An 11,993-nucleotide genomic window follows, 5' to 3' on the forward strand; every position below is an offset into this window, starting at 1 on the left:
TATGGAGACTCCTGGTACCCATATATGGAGATCCATGTACTGTATATGGAGATATGCTGTGAGACCCCAAACATGCTTAGTCAGTTATTCATTATGTGAAAATCCTATTACGTCTATCACATCTGACATCATAAGTACAATCCCTTTCATGCCCATACATGGAAATCCCTGTCTGAACCAGCCACACCACTGTGATGTCACCTGTTTATGCCCACATAAGGAGATCCCTGCTCTATCTGACATCACTGTGATTTCACCTGTGATGTCACAGTGATGTGTCAGGGGAACCACAGTGTCAGGCGTTACCTGTCCAGACAGACAGACAGACGGGTACAGTCAAGCTGTGACAGTTCTGACAGTAAACTTCGACCTATGGTCGCAGCAATCATCACATGCATATGTTAAATCAAATGTATAGGCCTATACTGTATACAGTATATATACATTGTATACACACACACACACACAACACACACACACACACACACACACACACACACACACACACACACACACACACACACACACACACACACACACACACACACACACACACACACACATGCACCCATTCACCCTTTGCACAACACCAGAGGAACATCTCAATGGATGGCTCTCACACGTCCGCTGCCAAATTATTGTAATTTTTGCATGTATTTATGGAAACACGCCTCATAATTCACTTTTCGACCCACCCACGCGCAAGAGAAGGGTTCACTGGAGCCGGTCACCTGATTCCCAAAACGACAGAAACCTGTCAGCGACAATTATAACGTTCAATCTGGACCAGGGGCGTCACAAGGGCTAGGAAAGTGGGACTGAGTTACCGGGGCCCAAGGTGGAGGGGCCCTAGTAACTTTAACTATTGAAAAATAGCAGATATACAAGCTCACAGCGCGGCACCGAGTGCCGCGCTGCGAGCTTGTAGATCTGCTATTTTTGAAAAGTCGTGAAAATGTGCGCAAATCTTTGAATATTGATTGAACATTTGTAACTCAAATTTTGCTTCTGGGGGATCCCTGGAACTAAATATTTTGAGATGGGGGGGGGTCCTTCACATGAAAAAGTTTGAGCATCACTGACATGGAAACATAGGTTTCTTGGCACACATTTTCATGATTTTTCAAAAATAGCAGATCTACAAGCTCGCAGCGCGGCACTCGGTGCCGCGCTGTGAGCTTGTATATCTGCTATTTTTCAATAGTTAACATTCATGGGGGGCCCGCAGTGAATCCTTGTACCCACAGGGCCCAGAATTTGGTGTGACGCCCCTGATCTGGACAGCTCTAACTGCAGCCAGCTGTGATGATGAGTCACTCCTCTCCACACAGGCAACTAAACCACATCTGGCGACCACAGACCACCGTCACTTCCAAGATAAATGGAGCATTGAAGAGTCTTGTGTCTGCCGGGGCGAGGCCTCCCTCCAACTGCTATGCTATGCTTTTGCCATTGTTCATTGTCATTGACAGTGTTGTCGCAGATATATCATAGCTCATATTATGAGCTAGTCTGATTACAGTACACATGAACACATTTACACGAGGGGCCTTCAACGTTTTCAGGCCAAGGAGCCCTTAGTTGAGAGAGAGATGGAGCAGGGACCCCCCATAACCTTCTCATAGGTTCCATATAGTTTCATCTTTTGACTAGCCTAGTTCCAGACCCCGAATCGCTAGCCACACCCCTTTAAATTTTTGTTTTGGCGAGTGAAACGAAATGTCAATTCAGGCTGAGTGTCAGGCTATCGTTTGACAGCACAATCAGTGTATTTTGGATTCATGTCAATTTGTGTTTTCAGATATTTAACCTCTTGAGCCGTCATTACCTAATAAACTTGACCTTTTACTCTGTACTTAGTCTGCTCTTTTTCCCCTCTACACCAAACCTCTGCCAAAAATAGCCGATCTACAAGCTCACAACGCTTGTAAATCTGCTATTTTTGGCAGATTGGCTATTTATGTTCATAAAAAAGGATTGGAAGATTTGGAGGACCCCCTGTAGTAACTCTGAGGACCCCCTAGGGGCCACGGACCCCCTGTTGAAGACCCATGGTCTAAAAGAATGTCTTAAAACCCTGCTACCCAAAGGAGGGGCAAACAAATCGGGGAAATCTCGCTCTGGATACATTTTAAAGTTCATATTTTAGCCGTTAGACTGATCAGTGTAACATTCCCAGAGGCCAAGGAAGGACCTCTAACCCAACTCTTTTTGATTGATTGATTGATTGATTGATTGAAGACTTTATTAGAAGTTTGCATAGGAAAAGGTACAGTTTCATGACGGTACAGTTCACTGGTACAAGGTCTACTAAAAGGAGATCCATGAAAAGACTAAGCTTATTTCCACAGGAAACCATTTAAGTAACTCTTTCACATCGGCCTGTTATACTGTAGCGTCGTCAGAGGCCGATCTTTGCAAAAAAAAAATTACATTACACACATTATCCTACATATTCTTTCCAAACCTCACACCATTCAGTACACATTATCTCTATGATAATGTAATCAAGATGTATCAGATGTGTCAGATAAGCTAAAATTGCCTTCCAAAGCTTACAATGGCCCGTTTTGAATAAAATGCCACAAATCAGAAATTCAGCATTCTATTGCCACGAAACTTTGCACATGCAGTCCCACTAGACCTAGGCCAAGGAAATATCACCCTACATTTTTCAAATCTGCCTTATGGTGGCCTATAAAATGCCAATTCACGTTTTCCACTTGAACCGTGGGTCATACAATCATAATATATTTCCCCTGGATTCCTTGGATCCTTACCCAACTCTTCAAATCTGACAAGACTTTCAGTCAGGTTGTGTTTTTTTGCAACTCCAACCGATTGTGTCCAACCACACCCAAATACACCATATCTCTGCAATCATGTGATCTAGATGTATCTGCCAGATTATTTGGATTATTTTCTGATTCCTTACGATTGGTTCCCAAAGTTTGAGGGAGAAGCCAGTTTCGCACGAAATGCCACACTCCCAGTAGGCCAAGAAAGATCACTCTGTGATAGCACCATTAGGCAATTTCTTGCAAAACCTGAACTGCGAACCCACATAGGCCACATGGTATATGAAGTGACTGAGCATCTCTAGTCGACATATAAGCTTGACTTTTTCATCATTTGCTGTCCTTTAAGCCAATGGGGAGACTTCCCGGAGACTATCCCATACTCTGAACGGCAGTGTTGCGTGCGTCACATCCTCCATGGCTATGGCATCCCTCTGGTGAAGTCAGGTAGTTTTTTGTAAAATGTTACTGACCAACAAAAAATTGACCATGATACTGAAATGAAACAGCACAACGGGCAAATAGTTACTTAGGCTGCAGTAATAGAACTGCTCATGGTGTCCAACTGCGTTGTACAGCACTGCAGGTCTTAATTCAAACCTTTGGAGGACTGAACGCAACATGAAGTCTACGTTTAAGCTCAACACACTAATACAACAGCGCATTACTTCGTTTTATTCATTTATTTGGGAGGGACAGCACGTTTTCATCAACGTGGAATATCAAAACTACATACAGTAGAGTTGAGGACATAGACCGTAAAATATATGGACAGTGCGAAGCCATTGGTTTCTATGCAGCGCAACTGAAGTATTTTGGGTCCTTGGACCTTGGCATGGGTGTCGCCATCATAGATTGAAATGCGAACAGAGGAGGCTATTGGCTGCCAACGGTCACGTGCAACCGCAGAGATACATGGGAGAATGTGGTCGGAGCCTCCCGAAATACAGCACACGAAGAAGAACACTGCCCAGTAGGGGCGAGATCATTTAGCGACCTACAACTGGGTTGCAACCTGGTCGGTAGTTTTCACCGACTGGGTCGCTAAATCTACCGACTGGGTCGCTAAATCTACTGACTGGGTCGCTAAATCTACCGACTGGGTCGCTAAATCTACCGACTGGGTCGCTAATCTACCGACTGGCTCGCTAAATCTACCGAGTCGCTAAATCTACCGACCGGGTCGCTAGATTTACCGACCGGGTCGCCAAATCTACCAACTGGGCTGCAAAATCACCGACCGGGCCAGGTCAGTGATTTAGCGGCCCGTTCAGTAGATTTAGCGACCCAGTCGGTGATTTACCGGCCCCGGTCGGTAGATTTAGCGACCCAGTTGGTAGATTTAGCGACCCAATGGAGAACAATTATTTTTGCGATCAGCCGTGGGGAAAAAACAGCGCAACTAGCGGCCAATCATAGGAAGTTTTAGTTCCGTATTGGAATCATTTTAAATCGGCGGAACTATGCCCCTGACGAGAAAGAGAAATGAAGAGAGAGAGAGAGAGAGAGAGAGAGAGAGAGAGAGAGAGAGAGAGAGAAAGAGAGACAGAGGAGCACATACAAATAGACACAGACTACAGACAGGAAGGAAGCAATAGTGTGTGTATGTGTGTGTGGGGAAACCTGTCCCCATCCTGAGAGGCACCACCCTCCTCAACCCACTTCAGGCTCTCTGCAATCTGTCAGACGAGGTGTTGAGAGCTCCTCTCCCTCTCTATCTCAGTGCTTCCCAAGCCTTTTAGCTCCAGACCCAAACACAGAAATGAGACGTTTGCCCGGGACCCAAACTATAGTGAAAACAGCAGATGTACAAGCGCACAACGTGTCGCTTCGTGCCGCGTTGTGAACTTGTAGATCGGCTATTTTCACTCTTTTATGGAATTTCTTAGATCATTCTTTGATTTCTTCATGAAATGACTGAAAAGAAATCATTGAATTTTGTTTTGAATGTCTTTTATATATATATATATATATATATATATATATATATATATATATATATATATATATATATATATATATATATATTGAATAATAATTAAAAGGGACCCATAAAAATATGTCCGCGAAACACAAATGTGTCCGCGACTCAGTTTTTGGGAAACGGTGCTTTATCTCTCTCTCTCTCTCTCTCTCTCTCTCTCTCTCTCTCTCTCTCTCTCTCTCTAACCGACCTAATTAGGGCCTTGGGCTGCTTGGGGAGGCCAGGCCTCCAGTGGTGGAAAAAGTAGTAAAAGTAACAATACTGCAATGTAGAAATACTCTGTTACAAGCAAATGTCTGGAATTAAAAATGTACTTGAGTACAAATATCAAAAGTAGGCCTATTCATTGTGCAGAATGTCCCATTTCAAGCTTTCAAACGTATGCAAATGTTTTGAAAATGGCAGACCTACAGTGAGCTTGTAGATTGGCTATTTTCAAATAGCCGAAACGTATAGGGCTGAAGTTGTCAATGTATGTTTTGTAATAATAATCAAGATCTACAAATTAACTACTAACTAAAGTTTTCAAATAATTGTAGTGGAGTAAAAGTGCAATATTTGGAACCGAGATCTAGTGGAGTAGAAGTAGAATTATTGTAAATTGGAATTACTCAAGTAAAGTACAAAATAACTGTAGCTATCTGTACTTAAGTGTACTTAAGTACGTACAGTACTTAAGCAAATCTACTTTGTTACTTTTTACACCATGCAGGGTCCCTCCATCCCCCTCCGCTCCTCCTGAAGAGGCCACTCCAAAAAAAGAACTAACTGACCCTGGAATCAGATGAAAGGTGACCTTTTGCCCTTTCATCCCTGCATTTTGTTCACTATTCCAAACCGTGTCTCTAATAATAAACGCATAATTGCTGAAGCGCCACTGCGTGCTAACGAGTGCTGAATCAAAGGGGAAAAGGGACATTAGCCATAATAGGGACCTTTACGTCCGATTAATCTGCGATGAGGGAGGGGTCTGTTTGAAAAGCGCTCAGACGGGGACAATTATATGAGAGATTGTGTTGGAGAGATGGTCACAAGACTGGGGGACAGGGAGCAGAGGGGCAGGGGGGCTGGGGGGGTGGAGGGGAGAGAAAAGAATAACAGCGACTGTGCCAGACTTGTCGTGTGATCTTCGGGGGAGCTTCATTCCTAGACAGCAAAACCAACCCGCCCACTGTCCCTCTCTCTCTCTCTCTCTCTGCCCACCGAGGCACATACATCCCCTTCTTCACCAACCACTCACTTACACACCGCAACACCCCCAAAATACCAAGGATGGATGGATGGAGTTATGGCTGGTTGATGTTTCGAGAGTGGGACACACACATGCACACGCACAAAAGAAATAACACATGCACACACACACACACACACACACACACACACACACACACACACACACACACACACACAAGCACACACACACACACACACACACACACACACACACACACACACACACACACACACACACACACACACGCACGCACACACGTACACACACATACATACCACTAGGGGTGTAACGATATAGTAACTGTATCGAAATATCGTTTTTAACTTAAAAAATCGAAGTAGCCTATATCGGAATGAAAACAGCTAAAATCGAATCGAATCGTTTGAATTTGTATCGTATCGAATCGGCAGTGCAAAGAATTGTTTGTATCGATAATACCTGCTTGGGCATTGTATTTATCATTTTTAAGAGGAAAACATGAAAAGGAGGGGTTTAATTGCTTTTACTTTCCATATAGCTACACTGGTCTATCGATAAATGTGTGTAATCTCTGGGTTCATGTCAAGGTGCAGGTTTGTCAGTATACAATGTCCATGTATTTGGCAGATAATCAATGTGTTTACTTATTTACATCCATAATAATACATGTTTCCCTTAAAAACCTGCACTATCCACACCTTTCACACAGATTGAATTTCTTTGCTAAATAGTTATTATATCGATTTTAAATCATTGAATCGAATCGTATCGTATTGCCATGAAAGAAACAATATCGCCCATGTATCGTATCGTCAACCATGTATCGTGATATGTATCGAATCGCTATTAAAATGTATCGTTACACCCCTACATACCAACCACCCTTTACTGGATAAACACCCTCGGCGGACCTCCAGCTGACTCTACAGTATGCTTTCCTCTGTGTGAGCTGTGCCAACCTCCTCACTGTCCCAACAGTGACACTGAACCCCACCATGATGTCCATGGCAACCACCCAGCATCTGACATAATATACTGCACAGTGCCAATAGAACACCGGCTGATCAGCGTCGACCATCAGCGGTCCAAATGGACCCTCAACGGGTCTGTCATTTTGAGAGTGAACAAATGGATTCTACACTGTACAATTCTCAGTGTTTATTCAACTCTGAGAATTTACAGTTGGAAGCAAATGGACGGGACCCGACGTTATACAAACAAGGAAAACAAGGAAAGTAAGTTGTGTTACAGATTACTGAGGAGAGCATGGCCTGCACGCGCGCGCGCGCGCACGCGCGCGCACACACACACACACACACACACACACACACACACACACACACACACACACACACACACACACACACACACACACACACTCACATACACCTTGATTCTCAGGGACGTGCAGAGAATGTTAGACATTTCTAAAGGGGCCTTTTGGTGAAAATATCGAAAATAGCAGACCTCCAAGATCACCACGGTGCTTGATACCACACTGAACTAAGCATAATCAAGTCAATACTGGAGATGTGGCATATTATTTCAACATAAGATGCTGCGTTCAAGTTCAGGAGAGTTTGTTTGGACAAGGCAATTCTCTTGAATGCTGCCTTCAGGTCTGGCATGGAAAGAGGGCATTTGCATTTTGTTTCACCTTAGTAAAAAAAACCTCTCTCTCTCTCAAAAAAAAAACCCCTCGCTCAAGCTCCCTTTGATGTCTATGTGTGCACGTGACTGTTGATTCTACTCAAGTTCCCAAGTGCAAGTGTAGTTGATTTGTCCAAATTGTCTCAAAAGTGTAAAATTGGATTGGGCATTAGGGTTTGACAGGCAGTGGGCCTCTGGACAGCAGCTTATGTTAAACACATGTACAGTAATATCCTGTGTGTAAAAGGCACATTCTTCACACTCACTCTTTATGGAGTGGCTGCACGGCGGGACAACATTCCAGTTGCAAGACCTTCCAATACATTACAGTGGCGTCACAAGGTAGGGGGAAAAGTGGGACTGAGTTACTAGGGCCCAAGGTGGAGGAGGGGCCTTCGTTATTTTATACTTTAGCTATTGAAAAATAGCAGATCTACAAGCTCACAGTGCGGCACCGAGTGCCGCGCTGCGAGCTTGTAGATCTGCTATTTTTGAAAAGTCGTGAAAATAGTGTGCAAATTTTTTTAAGCGAACATTTGTAACTAAAGTTTTGCTTCTGGGGGGTTCCTGGAACTAAATATTTTGAGATGGGGGTTCGTGTGGCCAAATCATTGTGGGGGTCCTTGACATGAAAAGGTTTGAGCACCACTGACATGGAAACATAGGTTTTTCAAAAAACCTTAGAAGGATTTAGAAGACACTTAAAGAATCGGGTTAAAGATATTCAAAGACGATTTTTCTAAAATAGCAGATCTACAAGCTCGCAGCGCGGCACTCGGTGCCGCGCTGTGAGCTTGTAGAGCTGCTATGTTTCAATAGTTAAAGCATAACAAAGTGGTTAAAGTAATAATGCGTCTAAATGGGTTAAACCCCCTCCCCCTATGAAGAACATTCATGGGGGGCCCCGCAGTGGATCCTCGTACCCAGGGCCCAGAATTTGGTTGCGACATCCCTGACATTACAGCCTGGTGCCCAACGCTGTCCTAAGCTATGCCGAATATGCGCAGGTGGCTGAGAGACCCCCTTCCACAGAGCTACGACCGGAGGAGAGGGAGGAAAATCAGCAGGCTTTTTTTTTTTTCAGCATATGAAACAAATGTTTGGCATTCCACTGTGCTGTAGACCTGTCTGTTAACAGGCAGGCAGGACGCCAGGGCTTGCTGGCAACTGGATTGACGCTTGGCTTCCAAGAAATCCGAGGCACAAAGAGGACCTGTACACCTCGCCTATCCCGCTGTTATTCTTTTGAGGTATTTTGGACGTTTTTGTGCGGCTATAGCCTATTCCTTCTCTCATCTGCAACCAATTAATAGCGGACCAAAAAAGAAAATCCTATACAGTAGATGCTATTACTCAGGAATGTCCCACTTGCATGTTTAGCATCATGTCTCCTTATTTTAAGGGCTGTTTTGCGGCACTAACAACAAAGAGCCAGAACGTGCTCAACAATGTCAGAGACACACTTCTGTAGTATGTGTGTGTGTGTGTGTGTGTGTGTGTGTGTATGTGTAATGCTCTGGATTCGAACCCGGGTCTCCTGCGTGGAAGTCTAACATCTTAACCATCAGGCCAAAGGAGCATCCCTTTGGACTGGGGGACTTGGACTCAGATACCAAACTGTTGAGGTCATCAGGCTGAGGCAAGCCACTCTGCTACACTCGCCCCCCTTTTGACCTCCTCCCACGGGGAAACCCGATCCGGGTCACGGCACCGTTGTAATGCCCGGGATTCGCACCCGGGTCCCCCGCGTGCAAAGCCTATAACATCTTAACCACCAGACCAAAGGGACATCCCTGCGGACCGGGGGGAGATACCAGACTTTAGACGTCATCAGGCTGAGGCAGTGAGTCACTCTGCTGCTGCATGTGTGGCAGAGATGCACAAAAACATCTCTGCATTCTGCATGTGATTCCAACTCACTGACGCTCCCATGTGAAGCCCAAGTGTGTCATGTTTTTAACCCATTTAGAACGGGTACACATTATTGTGTAATCATTATTTTATGCTTTAACTATTGAAAAACAGCAGATATACAAGCTCACAGCACAGCACCGAGCGCTGTGAGCTTGTATATCTGCTATTTTTCACTGGTTAAAGCATTCAATAATTCTAGGCCTAAATTTAATTGAGAAATCTGCACCGACGTGGCCGGCCATCTGCCGAAGCATAAATCACACTTCCCCATTTCCGCCTATATGGGGAAGTCCCTTTGAGTGACATTTATAGGCCAAACGCCGCATTAGATGTTGGCATGGAGGACATTGATACCGGGAATAAATAGCAACGATGTGTCACTAACCAATCCAGCGGTTCAAAAATGAGCCCTTCGGCGGAGCCTCAGCATCTTCCAGGCCATGCCCATTACATCTGGTCCACACAAGGAGGGCTTGGTTTACCAATGAATCTTATCCCTAGGATCATCGTCGTTCCATTTTTAGGAAAAACCCAGCCTAGGGAAGTCCTCCAAACTTCCACACCGGGTTATCAGGCCCCGCAAGTGAGGGCCAATTTAAGACATGGCTCACACGAATGCGTGCAGTAATGCCTAATTTACGATCTGGTCCCATGACCGCATTGCCTGCCAGAAATAGCACAAAGCACACCAGACCTACAAGCTCAATATGGAAGGATGCAACGCCTTGTGAGCTTGTAGGTCTGCTATTTTCGGCGCCTGACGCCTCCGTGCGACGAAGCGGTAGGTATGAACTATGAATATGGCTTTCAGTCTGTCCAGGGCAGTGGGACATGAGAGCATGAGGTGATGAGAGGTGACATTACAGGTGAGAGGTGACCGCATACACCATTATGTAAGCGAGCCAAGAGGATAATGCTCCCAAAATAACTTGTTGTTGTGGTCACATGATGATGGCAAACACAGAAAGGGAAGAGCAACACTTAAAAAGATAAGACACGCTTCTATGACATGTAAAGGTGTCTCCTGCAGACTGCACAAGCTGGTCACAGTAGTCAATGAAATGATACAGGCAGGTGTTTGTTGTATATTGTATTTAGATGAGTATTTTATGATTTATACATCTATGGTACACATTATTGTGTATCATTATTTTATGCTTTAACTATTGAAAAACAGCAGATATACAAGCTCACAGCGCGGCACCGAGTGCCGCGCTGCGAGCTTGTAGATCTGCTATTTTTGAAAAATCGTGAAAATTTAAATTTTTGTGAATGTTTTACACAATTTCATTTCATGTACTTACAATATTCAATATTATATCAAGGGTTGAACTAATCTGCTTATGTGTGCTTTCAAAGGCTGCAGTTAAGCCTACATGAAACAGAGGTCATGTTGGGTCATGTGCCGCTCCTTTGGCCAGAATGAATAGACTTAAACGCACGTGTGCACGCACGCACGCACGCACGCACGCACGCACGCACACACACACACACACATGCGCGCACACACACAAACATAGAGCGAACAGTTTAATGTGGACACAAAAAAGCTGATCAGTTGGATCATCTATTCTACTGTGTTGCGCGCACGCACGCACGCACGCACGCACGCACGCACACACACACACACACACTCTTGCCTGGAGTCATAGGGCTCCTTTCTCACAAGGCATCTCAGGCTGTGACATTCTGAGAAACACTATGTGGTTTAAAAAAGCACAGGTAAAAATAAGTCAGGAAATGAATGGGTGGGGAAAGGGCTCGTTTTTAATATCTCCACTGACCACTGCATTCATCTGAGAAACATGGCCAGCCTAAAGGAGAGATATACCTTCTAAAGGTAGGCTATATAAATGAGCAGGATACAGGGCACAGTCAATTTGATGCAATGAATGATTTAGCTCATAATAACCCCCAGTTTTTGATTTAGTCTGTTTGTTTTTCAAACTGAGGAATATGCATTGCATTCTCAGCACAATTCTGGTGCTGTATTTTACTTGTATTTATTTCTGCAATTTGAGGTGACTTGACTATATGTTTAAGTATACTATTGACAAAAAACTAAAGCTGAACAGCAATCGTTTTCTCCTTTTCAAATAGCATTGTCAAAGAGTATTAGCACAGACTTATACCCTGCTAGAAAAACCAGCACAGACCAGCACAATTTTCATGCTGGTCTGTGCTGGTCTATGCTGGTTTATGCTGGTTCATGCTGGTCTGTGCTGGTGCTGGTGCTGGTCTATGCTGGTCTGTGCTGGTCCCATGCTGGCCCACCAGCACAGACCAGCACCAGCACAGACCAGCATGAACCAGCATAAACCAGCATAGACCAGCACAGACCAGTACAGACCAGCACCAGCACAAACCAGCACATGTTGTGTTTTACTGCTGGTCTGTGCTGGTGCTGGTGCTGGTCCAGCATAGACCAGCACCA

The sequence above is a fragment of the Nannobrachium achirus genome (genome assembly GCF_963921795.1).
Source record: "Nannobrachium achirus genome assembly, chromosome: 5".
Taxonomy (NCBI): Eukaryota; Metazoa; Chordata; class Actinopteri; order Myctophiformes; family Myctophidae; genus Nannobrachium; species Nannobrachium achirus.